Raw genomic sequence first — 18,252 nt, 5'->3', positions numbered from 1 at the left:
GTCCAGACAACAAGAACATTTGGCACCTGAACAAGTTAGCCAAAATAATCACATGGCTACCTCAGTTACTCAAGTTATGCAGAATGCAACAGAACCAGTTACTAGTCCAGTAGCCAGCAACAATCAAGAACATTCAACATGGACACCCCCAGTTACATCAAGCCCATCCCTACCGGTCATAAGTCCACCTCCAATTCCCGAATGTCCATTGTTGAACTTTGAAGAACAAGACGACATGCCCAGAGTCTCTAGCAATGATACAAGAACTCTAACTGGTCAAACTGAAGTCCATCAAGACAAGTCATATTTCACACATGATGACTTCAAAGAAGAACAGAAACGAGATCCAACATTGCGAATACTTTATCAGAAGGCTCAAGCAAACAAACAGCTGAATCTACCAAATAAACCATATTTTCAAGATGGCCTCCTGGTGAAAAATGCCATGCATAAAGACAATTCCATTCAGCAAATAATAGTGCCACAGAAATACAGGAAAGAAATACTGGCAACAGGACATAACATTCCACACGCCAGCCATATGGGCGTAGTCAAAACTAAAGCCAGAATCCTCAAAGAATTTTATTGGCCAAGTATCATTAAAGATGTCAAGAAATACATTAATAATTGTTCACATTGTCAACATGATTATTGTGAGAAGAAACAAACTCAAAAGAAAAGCAACATAACTAAAACAAAGAACAAAGAAGACTACAAAGCCAGAATTGACAACAATGAATCTATGCATCATGTCTCAAGTAAATCTACAGGGACATCACTGCCTACTACATGTCCATCCCTACCTGCTACTAGTTCTACATGTCCATCCCTACCAAGTACTTTCCCATCCCAAACCACTGATGATCACTTCATACATCAAGACTTGAATAAGACTACATCTGCATCAAATACTATGATATGCATTGAACATTTTTTTGCTACAATCAAGACAAGTCTCATGAACCAGAAGCAGATACTTATATTCAATCAACTTTGGCTATACCAGACAAAAGTGAAACTATTCAATCTGACTCTACAATTCATACTAGTATTCCTCATTTGAAAGAATGTGAGTCAACTCAAGAAGCCATTACAACCAAGAACATTGAAAGTCAAAGAATATTACATGAACACATGAAATCAAGATATTTTGCTCAAGGAGATCAAGTCAATTTACTGTTACCAGATTGGAGTAACAAGCTATTCTACAAATGGCAAGGTCCATTTACCATCACCAGAAAGATTTCCAACCTGCTTTATGAAATCAATGTCAACAAGGTTACCAGAGTATTTCATGTTCATATGTTTGAACATTACCATGAAACAGATAATGAAGACATCAAAGCAGAAGTTGAACATTTTACAAGCTTAGCAACTATTCCTGAGGAAGAAGAATCATCATCAACACCCATTCCTGAGATAGATGTTTCATTACCAACATCAAATAACATTGACATTCCCAAGGTCATCACTCTGGATGACATAGCACTACAGAAAGTAAAGAACACTAAAGTGTTTCCAGACCATGCAGATTTCTTTACCAGTGTTTCTGAAACATTTCCAGTACTGCAATTTGAAAGTAACTCAGAGAGCAACAACATTGACAACACCAAGTTTCATCCTCCCTACACTCAAAGGGCAACTTTTCTTCAGAAAGGAACAAATGAACTTCTTCAACATTGCTGTATTGACCGATTGAACTCAAACATGTTCAGTCATTGCTCTATCGAACATTCTAACGCAAAGCATTCCGCTACCATTATTCTACAGCGTCAAAGTTCATCAACCAGAAAATTGAGTTTCGGACAGTTCTTATTTTCCCCAAACTCAAACGCGGTTCAATCAGACATTATCTGTGAGATCAATATGACATGGAGACAACAGTTTCATAAACTGAAAGACCTTTTCTTCAAGTTTAGAAAACGCGTACACACATCCATGACGGCAACTCAGAAGGGTTCTGAACTTCACACTTACATTTTATATATGTACTATACCATATTTAGTGTCACTTGATCCACTATCATTCATACTCGTCAAGGAAGAACAGTATTCAGTTGTACTTAATCAATTAATTTGTCTACTCATTTTTTCCACAGGAGTTCTATATCAGATGTTGTATTTATTTCAGCACCAAGCAACCCACTGAGGAAGGTCACTCATTCAAGATACTTTGTTTATTATGTTTCAGCATCTTTGCATATGACATGCATCAGACATCTTAATTTTTAAATCATGAGCATTTTATTTCAGGTATTTTATTTCAGGTCGAATATTATTGCATATATCCTATTATAATAGTACAGATACATGACTTATAATTGAAATTTTTCATTGCTTCACACATGTTGAGATTTATATCACATTGAGTATTATTTTCTCAGAAGATTGTCATGTACTATCACAATTATTTTTCTATGTCAATTTTTCATATGCAATATATTTTTCCATGTACACATTTTCACATTAGTACTAACCAAATGAGTTATAATGTCATATTTTAATATTATCATAAGGCACCATGAAGAGAAGTAACCTATTCAATTCAAGATTTAATTTATCCAAGTATTATGCTTTGTACAACTTTTGATATTGTTCATGACAAGCATTGTCTTATTTTCATAACCACTTGAATAGTGAAACAGGTGTTCAAAGTCATCAATAATTTTATTCACTGCATTTACATATTTTTTCATCTCCAAGTTGACTTTATTTTGTCATATGTCACCTCAACCATTTTTCTACAATTTCATGTATGGTATTTTGTGTATATTTAAATATTTTTAATACATATGAGCATTTCCATTACCATACAAATGCTAAATGGAGGGGGGGGGTAATATGTCACAGATCACATTATAGAAATGTGTGTACATTTCTTATTTGAAAGAAATATAAGCCCTCGACATGAGTCTCGGGATTTAATCCTCAAATTTAGACACTTGACATTCAAGTCAGGATTTACCCAAGGGACGTAATTAGTATGTTTGAAATCTATTGGTTGATTTGAATTTAAACAAAGACATTTTTGAAAAGAGTTAGCGCCAGAGAATTGGCGGTAGTAAGAAGGTAAAGTCAGTCGATAAAATAATGTTCTTGCAGACAGTAACGTTTCTAGGAGCTCTGTTTGAAAAGCCTTTGTAATATGTTTCATGCTCATTGATTTGTAATTTGTACATAAACTGTACTTACGTTGTATTTAAATAAAGTTCCAGAGTTTTGTCTTATCAAAGAATCGTCAATTGTGATTCTAGATCGTCATTTTTTGTTAACTATTGAATTCAAGTAAAATCCCCGGCATAACAACACATCATACCATCCAAATGTTGTTACACCCCTCTATCTTTTTGCCCTCCCCCCTTTTCTTTTTCTTCTCATCTATCCCTTAATCGTTTCCTCTTACTTTTTATCTATTTCTCTCTTTCAGATATGTCTATCTTTCACGCTTTCTCTTTCTTTATCTCTTTCTTTCTCTTATTTTTCTCCCTCTTTCTTTCTGTTATATTTTATTTTTACTTTCTCTTTCTCTCTAATTTTGCGCGACCTCTAAATCTCGTTTTTTTTCATCTCTCTTTTTCATTTTTGTCTTTCTTGTCTCTTTCTCTCGCTAACTATTTCTCTTACTTTCTCTTCATCTATTTCTTTGTTTTTTTCTCTCCCTCTCTCTCCCACACATATCTATATGAGCACTCTGTCTGGGCGTGTATTTGTCAACATGTGTTGACCAGTTCAGATATCTATCCTGGCGCCAGTGAGTGACAGTCCTGTAAGAGGAGAAATCAATCTCTCTGGCCGAGGCATCACTTACTCAACCCAGGTTTGTTATGTGGGTCAATTTCAATCAATCAATCAACGAGCTGTACGCTTTCAACCACAAGTAATGACTCATTGTTGAGTTCAATTGTAGTCTCGTAGTGATTTGGTGTATTACTGTAAAGAGACACCCACGCAGACCTAATCCAGGAATCTATAAGATCTATTTGCTCTTAACTTGGCGCTGTTGTTGGGACTTTAGTTTCTGAAAATTGAACTGGGAATTTCTCGGTTTCTCTCTACATCTGATTTTATTTCCAGTTAGACTTCACGAGTTTTACGAAGTCTATTCAGTTGTGTTTTTTTTATGATTTATACGGCCATAATCTCTCTCTCTTTCTCTGTCTCTCTCTCTCTTTCTCTGTCTCTCTCTCTCTTTCTCTGTCTCTCTTTCTCTTTCTCTGTCTCTCTCTCTCTTTCTCTGTCTCTCTCTCTCTTTCTCTGTCTCTCTCTCTCTCTTTCTCTGTCTCTCTGTCTCTGCTTTACTCTTTTTTTCAATTCAACTTTACTCCTTTCTTACCCAGTCTGTTCTCTGCCAGTTTTCACTCGTCTGTCTTATAGTTCTTTTCAATCTCACTTCCATCTCTATTCTCTCGTTTCTCTCTCATTTCACTCTTATCTTCAATCTCAATTCTGTCCTCTCTTTTTCCTCTTGTTATTTGTCACTACTTTCTAGAAACATGAAACCAATCACATACATTTGTTTCCATGTTCCCATTTGATATTCTAATTGGTTGGTAGTTTCATATTTTTCTTTTGTGTTCTGCTAACTTTTATTTCCTTCATGCTTTGGGTTTTATCAGGTTATAACTGCTACGTTTTCTGGGTTTTTTATTTACACTCTGGGCCCATTGATGACGTACGAGACACAGAAACAATGTGACACTTCTAAAGAACGTACCAAATCAGAGATGCGCTAATGTGCACGGGTGTTTTCAGTGAACAAAAATACTTCTATGTATGTGTGTAGTACACATTTTATGTTTTTGCCTTTCCAATTACTATATTATTGACGCGACCTCATAGGGGTGTATAGCACTTGTAAAAACAAAAACTGAATCCAGTGGCGTAGCTATGGTGGGGCATGGGGAGAATTTGAAAATCCCTCCGGGCCCCCTTATGAGTGTTCGAATTTGTTTTTACATTAAATATTACGCCATTATCTCATGCCATGATGTCGAATGTCAAAATGCAGGGGCCCCTAAAGAGGTCAAGCTCCCCGGGCTCCCGAATGATGGCAAATTCCTAGCTCTGCCACTGACTGAATCCTTAAAGTTTAGGTTAGAAATAGCATTTTTCCGTATATATTTCATAATGATGGATTGAAACTAAATTGTATCAATGTTAACTGATAAAACAGAAACTTTGTTTTTCTAATAATTGTGATCTTTCAGATCTCTACTGTTTGACCTAAGTCAGATCTCTACAGTTTGATCTATATCACATCTGTATTGTTTGATCTATGTTACATCTTTACTGTTTGATCTGTCACATCTCTACTGTTTGATCTATGTCACATCTCTATTGTTGGTTCTATGTCACATCTCTACTGTTTGATCTATGTCACATATCAACTGTTTGATCTATGTCACATCTCTATTGTTTGACCTATGTCACATCTCTATTGTTGGTTCTATGTCACATCTCTACTGTTTGATCTATGTCACATCTCTACTGTTTGATCTATGTCACATATCAAATGTTTGATCTATGTCACATCTTTATTGTTTGATCTATGTCAAATCTCTATTGTTGGATCTAAGTCACACTTCTAGTGTTTGATCTAAGTCACACCTCTATTGCTTGATATATGTCACACCTCTATTGCTTGATCTATGTCACACCTCTATTGTTTGATCTCAGTTACGCCTCTATTGCTTTATCTAAGTCACATCTCTATTGTTGGAACTAAGTCACACTTCTATTGCTTGATCTCTGTCACATCTCTATCTGTACGAGTGCTACAAGTAAAAGTGCGCTAGACATGTTCACTGTTGCAGTAGGAACACTTCTGACATGTCCAAGTGTGCTCGGGTCACAAACTAGGGTGTCGCTACGCCTTGCTGGGCCTGGCGTGAAGTTACTCTTGCGAAGTCGATCACTTCAACGAGAGATGTATGGGTTTTTTTTAAAGACAAGGAACTATAACTCTGTCTAAAAGTGGAACGAAAAGAATAGTATGTAAACCTCACTTAACAGGGTTTATACTTTTATTTGAAGTTGTCCCCCTTCTCTCTCTCTCTCTCTCTCTCTCTCTCACACACACACACACACACACACACACAAGAGCTATTCTCATCTCTTTGCTCTCTCCACATCTCTTGCTTCTCTCTCTTGTTCCTTATCTCTTTCTTTTTCCCTTCTTTTTTTAGTTTTCAATTCTTTCCTTCTTCCCCCCTCTCCCCAATCTAAATGTTTCCTGTTCCTACCAGCCTGCCTGACAGTCAGATACTCGCTAGCATAACAGAAAACATGAGCCATAACTCTTGAAATGGCGAGAGCGTATGATGACACCAATACGACTCGAACCCGGGACATTCGTGTCGACTGTGTGAATCCCGATCAATCGTTTTTATTTTTCTTATGCAGATTTTTCTCGGGTCAAATTTGAACATCCACGGAACGAATCTCAAACTGACATCCTGCGGAGACCCAAGAGTTACGATCACGAGTTCTGACAAGGAACCACGTAGAAACAATGTAGGAAGGAACCTATGTCATAAGTCATGTGTTTAGGCCTTCTCACGGTACGCTACGTCTTGAAAGGGCGTAAGTTGATAAGTCATAAGTCATGTATTTAGGCCTTCTCACGGTACCCTACGTCTTGCAGGGCGAAAGTTGATAAGTCATAAGTCATGTATTAAGGCCTTCTCACGGTACCCTACGTCTTGCAGTGCGTAAGTTGCTAAGTCATTGAAGTTATGAAGGCAAGTGAACCACATTGACGTCCAGAGGTACATTCCATTCCTGTGAGATGTCATTCTAAAAAAAAACAAGGAAGTTATGTGCTATAAATTTCCAAAACAAGACATTCTCATTTTAATAGAAAAGTTCAACGGCGCATCGGATGACAGAAGAGAACTGTCAATGTTGATAAAGTTATTACTTGTGTGTATTAGCTTTCATATGTTTAGACACTATGATGTAGGAAATCCGAGATTGCACTTATCATTACATGTAACGTAGAATACAAGAATAACTCTGTAAAGAAGCAACACGTGTTATCTGCCCATGTGATGACTTGTCTTGTGTGTGGGTCGTTACCAAAAAGCTCGATTACTTCGAGTGAAATTGTATGAATTATTTCTAATCAATCATGTCATTAGTTTTTAAAAGATCTAGACTAACAATAATACATGTCTACGATTCGAAATAATGTTTTTACTTTTTTTTTTACTTTGCGAAATTTTCATGCGCATTTTGCATTTTGTTCTAATTACAGTTTTTAGGGATGGGGGGGGGGGGGGCGGGGGCGGATTGGAGGAGGGTGTATCTGGAAGAATGTGTCCGAGCTTCTTTTTACAAGCAATAAAATTGGCTGAGTGAATTAGAACTCGAGGTCTCGAGCCTCCGTCGTGGAAGGCCAACACGCTAGCCACTGAGTTATAAAAGTACTTATAGATATCAAAGGTTTTATATAAATATCAAAGGTTTTATGGTTATCTTTTAATAGTTTCTCTCGCTTGTTCTCCCCTTCTTCCACTATCACACCTCAATTTACTAACTTGAATTACGACAGACCGCCTTGTGGTTTCATCAGGAACTTTTCAGCCTACACAACCAAAGTATCCGCCCAAGTTTTCTCGTGTTCTCATCAGAAGCACACACTCCATACCAACTAATCCACTAAGTTTTGATTGTAAAACGTTTTACATGTTTCGGTTTTTCCTGCAGTGTTTAAGATAATTTACTTCCTAGTCCTAACCTCCTTCAGCAGGACGACGGGGGATGGCAGCGGGCAGAGTATGAACCCGGGACCATCTAGACAACCGAACGACAGTCCAGCGCGTATACCGCACGACCAGGCCTCCGTCCTACAGGATAAAGACTTTCTTCGGACTCGCGAAACAACGACTGCATTGAGCCAGAAAAAAAATGTCCGGGGGGGGGGGGAAGGATCGAGCCTCCCTCCGGCTTCATGTCTACTGTGGGCAGAAGTATCGAGGAGCCGGATAGCTCCGTGCCTCGCGCGGATGTGTCCCTCTGGTCGTAGGTCGGGCAACACAAACATGTTTAATTGTCAAACGCTTCTCGAAACCAGGCATCTATTAAAAGAATATTTTGAAGCTTCAAATGTTTTCAAAAGCGGAGCTTGTATCTTAACGTCAAAGAGAATGAACATGTCATGTTGACGAGTGTTCAAGGCGTCTAGCAATCATTCCTTTAATGTGAATGTCAGGCTGCAAATGTCAAGCAGTGCAGAGTTTGCCCGGTACAAGCTTGTGTCACGTGGCCTATACAAACATATAGAGCTGAAAAGAAGACAGAAAAAAAAAAAAGGGGGGGGGGGTATTGCTCATACAAATAAAATCTTTTTCTTCTTAGTTATGTTTCGTTTCAATGTGTTCTAAACATTTCATTAACCCTCTTCGGTGCTGGTCAAACAAAAAATTGAACTCAATTTAAACGAGCTAAAAAAAAATAAAATAGTTTCGCTAGAAAATTAAAATAGATTATACAATGACATTTCTTGTTTAATACCTGAGGACTATGTCTTCCAAATCCATATTCCCTCCAACCACCCCTTCTCCGAACCGACACTAATAGTTCACGTTTCTAAAGCGTGGCTTAAGTCAAGATTGAAGAAGTCAAGATCAGATCGTTGATTATCACCCTTAGCTACATCGCTTAATTGTCTGCCCCTTTTTAGAATGTTTTATTGTCCTTTGCTGCAAGCACTCGAACGGTCTTATGGGATTTTTATTATAGCCGTAATATTTCTCGAAAAAAAAAAAAAGCAACACAGCTGCAACGGACTATCCCGCAAAGAATACGCGCTCATTATGTCGCTTCATTGACCTGCAGTGCTGTGACTACAGAGTTAGAGGTTCTGGAATAGACGCCGTCGACGCGGAACCACTTACCGGTACCGGACACACGTTTCTGCACGAGACAGCAGTTAAAACAACAACAACAATATTAAGTTGCAGTAAAGTTGGGATCGCACAAATAATGTCCAAAGAGTGAACAGCAGACTACACCTTCCCCGAAATCCCACATGGTCTTGTCCCCCCCACCCCCCACCCGGACTGACACTTCATGTTTCATAGACCCGGACTGACACGGCATGTTTCATAGCATGTGTTTCGAAAAACAAGGATGAAATTATCTAGACCAACAGACAAGCGAACTACTTTGTTTAAAAAGAAGAAAAAAAAGATTATTTGATGGGAAGAACTTCACATTTACAACTAGATATATTAACAAAGTAGAAATTATTTCCTTTTTCGATATCAACCAAAATAATTAATTACCACTTATTTGGTTGTTTTTATTGATTCATGTTCTGCTAGGATGTTTGAAGTTTCAACTTGATCCGAGAATGGGTGTGGAAGAAATAACGTGTACAATTATCTAAGGGGATAAAACCCCGAATATTTAGCCATATCTCTGAATACTGAAGAAATAATTTCTTTTGTCGGTATCCAACAAAATACTTAAATACCAGTACTCAATTGACTAATTGGCGGGAGAAATCACGTGTTCAAACTCTTTACCAGACAGACAGAGTTGATATAAGCTTTGTAAACATGTACATAAAAGCTACATGCAATAACTCTACTTCATGGTGACTTTGTCCTGGTGATGTGACAGGTCTGCAGCAGTACCGCCTTCTGATAGGCAACGAGAATGTTCCTAGGAATGCCAAGGGCCTTATTATTATTATTATTATTATTACTTAAACTATTACGTAAAAGAAAAGGTTTAAAATTCTACTTGTTTTTTACTGTCGAGTCATCAATGTAATCACCACCAGTTCCTAGCTGAACTAGTAGCCTATTTTTAAGTAAACTTTTTATATGATTGAGGCTAGTTTTCTGTTAAATTTTAAATAACTCCATATCAGTCTAATAACTAATTCTATATCAGTCTAATAACTAATTCCATATCAGTCTAATAACTAATTCCATATCAGTCTAATAACTAATTCCATATCAGTCTAATAACTAACTCTCAAAGATGTTAAAGATATTACAAAAGTCCTCAAACATGGACATAACGTCCTCCATTCCCTTGTTCTTGTGGCTTTGCCTCTGTCTCGATCAGATCAAACTCCTCGAAAGAACAAAACAACATATAGATAGGCATGTAGATATCTGCTCTCTTGTCAACAAACGCCAACTCAAATGCACGCACTGGCCCTAGAAACAATAGACACCACCTCCTCACAGCCAGTGTGTTTAGATAGGATATAGATGGGAAAACATCAGACCACACGAAAGTACCCACACACCACACACACACACACACACCGTCAGGAACACAGAAAAACGCATACGCTCTAGAAGAAGTCTGTATCACGGCAAAAGAAGAGACAATATCATTGCCACACTCCAGTGACACCGCTAACAAAGAGAAACTAATTGTGACAGACATTTGACAAAAACATTGTGACATCGATCAGAGACACGTGAGCCAGGCAAGTTGTCATTTCGCTGTGATACTCCTACGCCAGACATTTTACAGACTTATTAAGTGGTCACCAGCATAACTAGAAAGCAGGGACTTGGGGAGGAGGGGGGGGGGGTTCGCAAAGAAAAAAAAAGGGCAGATATGATTGTTATGCTAAGTTTTCTTCATATTGTCAAAGCGAAATAGTACTGACAGCACAAAAGTGAATCACAGTACGAATTTCAGTTTATTTAAAAGTACTTACAGAGAATCGGTGTCTCCGTATTCTAGTGTATGCATGTGTACACTGAGTGTCTGCGATTTCATTCATAAAATACAAAGCCTATATCTCTTCCATGGAGTTACCACTTGACATTATTTCTCATTCTCGCCGACTCCCACTTCTTTATTTATTCTATCCCTAAGCCTCTCTCTCTCTCTCTCTCTCTCTCTCTCTCTCTCTCTCTCTCTTCATCTCTCGCTGTTTCTTTTTCTGCCTCCCAGCTACCTCCCCACAAAGTCTCTCCTTCTGTTTCTCCTTCCCCCGACTTATGGTATACATTTTGGTCACACATGAGTTACCCAGGAAACCAGTAACAAACACTTCTAAAAATACTCCTGCTAGAGAAAGGTTCCATTTTTAGAAATACTTGTGAAGAAATGAGATGCAGCAGAACTGACATATGTCTAAACGTTTCACATTTATACCCGCCCTTCCCCGGACGGTCCTCCCCCCCCCGGACGGTCCTCCCACACATCTTTTGTTCTAAGTGGTTAAAGCGTGACGACTGCCAAGTAGCCGGGTATTGATCTCTCTGGGAAGATACAAAACTTCAACTTACCGACAGCCGAAACGTCTGCGAGCGGAGCAAGAGGTCTACTGGGGGATTCACCTTGTTGCTTTCCGTGTGGGATATGAAACATCTAGAGCGAGATGCCGTGGGGTGTAGTTCAAATCTGTTCGTAAGGAATTTGAAACAGTTTGAAGCAGGATACATTTATTTCCGTAAGTATCTTTTTAAAACTCTCTTTTGATCATGTTTCTCATTCTCTTTTGATAAAGAGAATACATTTTCTTTTCGGGTAGTGTTAAGTCTAGACTGTTGATAGCAGACATTCGTCTGTTGACGTGACAGGCCAAACAGTAACGTGTGTTTGTCGACACGTGGATGTGTTTGCATTTCTGACTATATGCGTGACTTTGTCTGGGGCCTTGCTGTCAGCAAGGTATAGGCTGTAAGGGAATGCTTACATATATATATATCATGGGCGTAGCCAGGGGGGGGGGTTTTGGGGTTCAAACCCCCCCCGAAATGAAATCCCCCCCCCGAAGGGGGGGATTCGGAATTTAGTGACTGATTTTTTGCTTTGATTTTGTTTATTTTAGGTGAGATTTTAATACTAAACCATCACTTGCCCCAGCACAACCAAAAGGGTTTTGAGTTTAAAACCCCCTATCAGGGGGTTTTGAGCTTAAAACCCCCTACCAGGAGGTTTCGAGTTTAAAATCCCTACCGGGGGGGGGGGGGGTTCGAGTTTAAAACCCCTACCAGAGGGGTACGAGTTAAAAAAAACCTACTAGGGGTTTTGAGTTTAAAACCCCCTACCAGGGGTTTTGAGTTTAAAACCCCTACCAGAGGGGTACGAGTTAAAAAAAACCTACTAGGGGTTTTGAGTTTTAAACCCCCTACCTGGGGTTTTTGCAGTTAACTCCCCCTCTTCTATAAAACAAAACAAAAAAAAATGCAAACGAAAATCCTCTAATTCCAAGAGCACAGTTAAGGAAGATTTTGATTTTAAAACCCCGTCTAAAATTTACGATAAACCCCCTCTTTAATATAAAAAAAAAAGCAGCTAATTACTCACTCAAAATGTTATGAGCGTGGCTAAATTGTTTTGACTCAGTTTTGAGTTTAAACCCCACTTCAGCGGGGTTTGAAGGTAAAAAATATCTCTTTAATAATAAAAACAAAGCAAATTATACACTAAAAATGTTATGAGTGTAGTCAAAGGGGTTTTGAGTTTAAACTCCCCTCCAGTGGGGTTTGAGGATACATTTAAATACATCTTCAGTGTAAGAAAAAAAGCAAATTACGCACTCAAAATGCTATGAACGTTGCCGAAAGGGGTTTTGAGCTTAAACTCCCATTCAGAGGGGTTTGGTGCTAAAAATACATCTTCAATATAAAAAAAAAAGCAAATTACACACTAAAATTATTTGAGCGTAGCCAACCCATCGGGGGTTTTGAGTTTAAACACTTCTTCTACAGATGGCTTTTTTTTTAAGTTTAAAACCCCTCCAGATGGTTTTGAGTTTAAGATCCCCCTACAGAGCATTTTGAGGTGGAAAACCCCCAACAGAAGATTTTGACGTTAAAACTTCTCTTTTCGATATAAAATCTAAAGCAAACTACAGTCACTTAATTCCAAGAGCGTATTCAAGAGAGGTTACACATTTTTACCAGTGGCAGGGCTCCATTAATAAACTGCAGTGAATAGTCATCTACCGAAATCGAAAAACACTAAATGTAGCTCAACAAAAATGGCTAAGACAGATTTTAGGAGTCAGTTATAGAGATCGGGTCTAAATCAAGGAAATCCTATGCCGAAATGGGAGTCGACCCCTTAGTAAGATTGTGAGAGAACGACGCATGAGGTTTGCGGGACATGTTCTCAGACAAAATGAATTAAGCATAAGAAGAGTTGCAATGATATCCTAGTACAACTTGACGCCACTCATTCATGGAGGTCCTCATAGTAGGTGGGAAGAGGCTTCAGACATTACCAGTGACAGATTTTTATGGAAACAGCTTGACGTCAAATGCTCCGAACGGCGTAGGAGGGTCTAAGTCAGTAAGAATATCACATTAGAATTTTGAAATAAAACTTTTTAATAGCAGGAAAATGCAGTGTAGATACCTCAGAATATGCATTTTGTTGGCTTTCAATACCAGAAATAGTGCTTGGCGGCGGGGCTTCGCCCCGCGATGGGGAGCTCCTAGCGCTCCCCCAGACCCCCTTGATAGCAATGGCGGGATGTCTACAATTTTATGAAAACAGCTTGATGGCAAATGCGCCGAACGACGAGGGAGGGTCTAAGTCAGTAAGAATAACAAATTAGGTTTTTGAAATAGAACTTTTTAATAGCAGGAAAATGCACTGTAGATACCTCAGAATATGCATTTTGTTGGTTTTCAATATCAGAAATAGTGCTTGGCTCCTAGTGCTCCCCCAGACCCCTTTGCAAGTAATGTCCGAGAATCTACAATTTTTCCATTAACTCATGGAAGAACCTATTCTAGGGCACAATAAACGTCTTCCGAAAGAATGAAGTGTCAGAATTTAATAAAGATTTTGTACGCACACACACACACATAAATAGATATAAATTTTTTTCGCCGGGGGGGGGGGGACGGGGGGGGGGAGAAAAAAAATTCACCCCCCCAAAACCCCCCCCGAAAAAAAATCCTGGCTACGCCCATGATATATATACACATTTATATATACACACATCTATGTTTGCCAGTAGGTATGGAGTGTTTTCTTTGTATAGATGTGTTTAATTCAAACTATGAATACTTAGTGTTAGAGATGCAAGGTGCTTGTGTGGGTTGAAATAGCAGCATGTGTGTATGTGCGTGTACAAGTAATCTCAACAGGAGCGGGCTTAGACTTAATAAGGCCGTAAGCTTTTTGAGATGTGAGGACCCTTGTGATCAGCATGAGGCAATTAGTCCATTGCTCTTTCTTCAAATTGATTGACAATATCACTGGAATCATTATTTGGGGGCCCCGAAGCAAATGAGGCCCCAAGTTTGAGCTTGTGTTGTACTACCACGTTAAGTGTAGCACGTGACTGTATTGAATGTATTTGAAATGTTTCAATGTAGAAATAGTGGTGTGTGTGTGTGTGTGTTCTGAGTTCGCGTGTTATGTTTAGACTCTGTGTGTGTGTGTGTCATGTACAAAGGGAAAGGAACGAGCTAAGAATAAGATAGTTAACATATTGTTTACCGGGAAGAAACAGCTTGATCTTAAAATACATTATTGAAATCTGGGGCATCACTGCTGAGCCTGTGATAGTTGTCTTCCTAGCACCAACGGAAGTACAATGCATGGGCAGACTGACTAGACCAATGCTTCATAGAAGCAAAGAGGGTGCGGGGGTGGCGGCAGAGGTAGGGCCCACGGGAAGGTCTTGTGCTTAGGAGAGCATACAATTCCGGGTTCGGGCCCAAGTAACATCTCACTACATTAGCAACATATTCCAAACTTCTCTCTCTTTCTCACTCTCTCTTTCTCTCTCTCTCTCCTTCTCCTTTTCTTTCACTCTCTTTTTTTCTCTTTCTCTTTCTTCTTTTCTTTTCTCTCTTTTTCTTTCTCCCTCTCTCTCTCTCTTTCCTTTTACATTCTCTCTCTCTGTCTTTCTTTCTGTCTGTATGTCTTTCCGTCTCTCTCACATTATATGTCAAAAAAAAAATTCAACTCTTGCGCTACCCTCTCCCTCCCCTGTAAGACTTAAAAAAAAACATAAACATACTTATATTTGAGAGTAGTGTAAGCTGCAGATGAATACATACTGTACCCCCCTTCTTACCAAGTGTACTAAGCGGATGTTGCAATACGAGTCTGTTCTATCGCTTGTTAAATAGATGTTTGTAGTCTAAATATAGATTTAATTCATAAAAGCAACTGCCAAAATTCGGTCTCCATTAAACGCATGAAACTCAATATGCCTTAACGTGCTGCGATGTTGTGTTTTTAATTGACCTTTTTTTTTTAAGGATCGCTGTTGTGTTTAGAACGTCACTGCACTGAGATTTGTTATTACAGCATTAGAGAGTTCTGCCTTTAGAGTGTGTTACAAACTCCTTTAGAGAGTTCTGCCTTTAGAGTGTGTTACAAGCTCGTTTAGAGAGTTTTGTCTTTAGAGTGTTTTACAAGCTCGTTTAGAGAGTTCTGTCTTTAGAGTGTGTTACAAACTCGTTTAGAGAGTTCTGTCTTTAGAGTGTGTTACAAACTCATTTAGAGAGTTCTGCCTTTAGAGTGTGTTACAAACTCGTTTAGAGAGTTCTGCCTTTAGAGTGTGTTACAAACTCGTTTAGAGAGTTCTGCCTTTAGAGTGTGTTACAAACTCGTTTAGAGAGTTCTGCCTTTAGAGTGTGTTACAAACTCGTTTAGAGAGTTCTGGCTTTAGAGTGTGTTACAAGCTCGTTTAGAGAGTTCTGCCTTTAGAGTGGTTAGGGTTAGGGTTAGGGTATGTTTAGAGTGTGTTACAAACTCGTTTAGAGAGTTCTGCCTTTAGAGTGTGTTACAAACTCGTTTAGAGAGTTCTTGCTTTAGAGTGTGTTACAAACTCGTTTAGAGAGTTCTGCCTTTAGAGTGGTTAGGGTTAGGGTATGTTTAGAGTGTGTTACAAACTCGTTTAGAGAGTTCTGCCTTTAGAGTGTGTGTGACAGGTGGGGAAATGTGACGTGTGTTTGGCACGTTTTATGTCTAGGGGATGATTATTTTTAAAGCTATCACACCCCCACTTATCAGCATATGAATCGGGAGCAGACACGCAACGAGACAAAGCAATGAAAGATAGATACAAAGGTTAAAATAAAGGATATTTATTTACATAAATATACATATAATAATAAAAAGGGGGAGGGTTTGCATCTATCTCTAGTATATTCTATGTTTAATCATCACTCTTGCACCTAATGAGAGTATGTCACTTTGTCCTCTGACTTAGCTGGTTGTCCTGAAGATGTCGCAGCTGGCTGTGTCCTGGCTTGAGGTTCTGCAGCTGGAGGTGGCGCTCTAGCGGATAGAGGGACGCCGGCGATATAGTTCTTGTGGAGTCTCAGTCCCAAGTTCTAGTATCTGTAGTGGGCACAGTATGGCGGGTGGCCGGATACCGTGGGCACAAGGTTACTGCGGGCAGAGCTGATCTGCCGTGGGCAGTGTGAGTAACAGGATATGTCCAGTGAGTTGCAGAGGGTTGGCGTAGCTATGACGTCTCGCACAGATCTGACTCTATAGGGACGTCGCGCCTAATAGCTTGACAGGTGGGCTGTCGAATAGGCGGGCAATGCCGATAGCGCCAAGTAGTAGAGTTGAGTAGATCTCAGTAGGCAAATACAGCGCTGAATAGCACTAAGCACCACTGCAGGTAAATAGATCGTTGATCCAATAACTAGGCAATAGGTGATTCTTGATAGCAACTAGGCAAGTGCAGCGCTGATTAGCACTAAGCACATAGATAGGCCAGTAGGCAAATGGGCAGGTAAGTAATCCGATAAATAGGCAGACACCTGAGGGAGGCACCAGGTATTCCTCTAGGAGAAAGAATAAGTGATATAGTCCAGACTCGATAGCTCAGCTCGTATGAGAATGAAAGAGAGCCTGGCCTGATTTAATTCACTTTATATATGCCTGGGAAATGTGGGACACAGGAAATGTCCTAGGCTAAGAATTAGCTTACACGTGGGTGAAGTCCGACAAGAGTCACACCTTGGAATACCACGCGGTGTATTGACCCGTGTAATCTCTTAGATCAAAGAGAGACGTGGGGGGAAGAGTGACCTATATTCCACCCAAGGGGGGGGGGTGTCAACTGCGGCGGACATCCGCGGATAAGACTAAAGAGAACGTGTCTATCCTTGCCCCGGTCAAGGGCAGATAAATGAAAGGACTGGCCTAATTTTCTCCAAGGTGGTGGACTAAGTCTAGCCTGGTAGAGAGGAAAAGGTGTGGCGGGTGAATAATTTGGAGGTAGGATGGGGAAATAATTAAAATAGAATAAATAAATGATGAAAAATAATAATTAATGCTGTGATAAAATTGAGTGACTCTGACAGCGAGTTTTTGACTTGTCACATACGCCGCCGCCAAGATGGATCTATCGCAGAAAGATCCATAAAGTGCGAGCAGACTGATGTCACTCTAACTGTAAGATCAGTTGTTATCACAGCATTAGAAAAAAAAAATCTGGAAAAATAAGGGGTAGCCATGCCAGGAGGAGAGTCTGTCCAAGTCTGTCCGTGGTCTACTTTCCGCCCCTGAATATGTAGTCACCTGGGTGAAACATTTGGGGTTGCTTGGGAGAGTAGATTGGGCGATTGGATGAGTAATAATTCCTTCCTGGGGCGGATTGGGGAGCGTGATTGGGGCTTAGGCGGGGTGCCCAGGGCACATGTGCCCGTTGGGGCTTACGTCCGATGCCGCTGTGAGGCGCTTCTTCACGAGAGTAAGTGGTCAGCTTACCTAGGTTTCGTCTGACATGATCAATGTCAGGGAAGAGTGGCCTGATAAAGAATGTGGAGTTCTGCCGGAGAACGTCCCCACGAGTGCGATAATTCGGCTTACACCGTGGCTTCCTGGCACGGTCAGTGCCAGGGGAGGGTTGATATTGAGTGGTGGCTGAGGAGCCATGGTGAGAAGAGCTTTCACAAGCGCGAGGGTTCGGCTTACCTAGTGACTTCCTGGCACTATCAATGCCAGGGGAAGGTTGACTTGGAATGGTGGCTGAGGAGCCATAGCGAGAAGTGTTTTCACGAGCGCGAGGGTTCGGCTTACCTCGTGACTTCCTGACACTATCAATGCCAGGGAGAGGATTTGGAATGGAGGCTGAAGAGCCATGAAGAGGAGTGAGTCCACGAGAGCAAGGGTTCATCTTACCTCGGGGCATTCTGACACTATCAATGTCAGAGGAATGTAGGTCAATCTTGGCTGAGTAGCCTGGGTCAAGTAGACCCTCACAAGCGCGGGTATACGACTTAACTCGTGACTTCCTAGCAGCGCCAATGCCAGGGCAGTGTGGTTTGAGCTTCGCTGATG

The sequence above is a fragment of the Biomphalaria glabrata genome, chromosome 1 (genome assembly GCF_947242115.1).
Source record: "Biomphalaria glabrata chromosome 1, xgBioGlab47.1, whole genome shotgun sequence".
NCBI lineage: Eukaryota > Metazoa > Mollusca > Gastropoda > Planorbidae > Biomphalaria > Biomphalaria glabrata.
Note: the sequence above shows the minus strand (reverse complement) of the source record.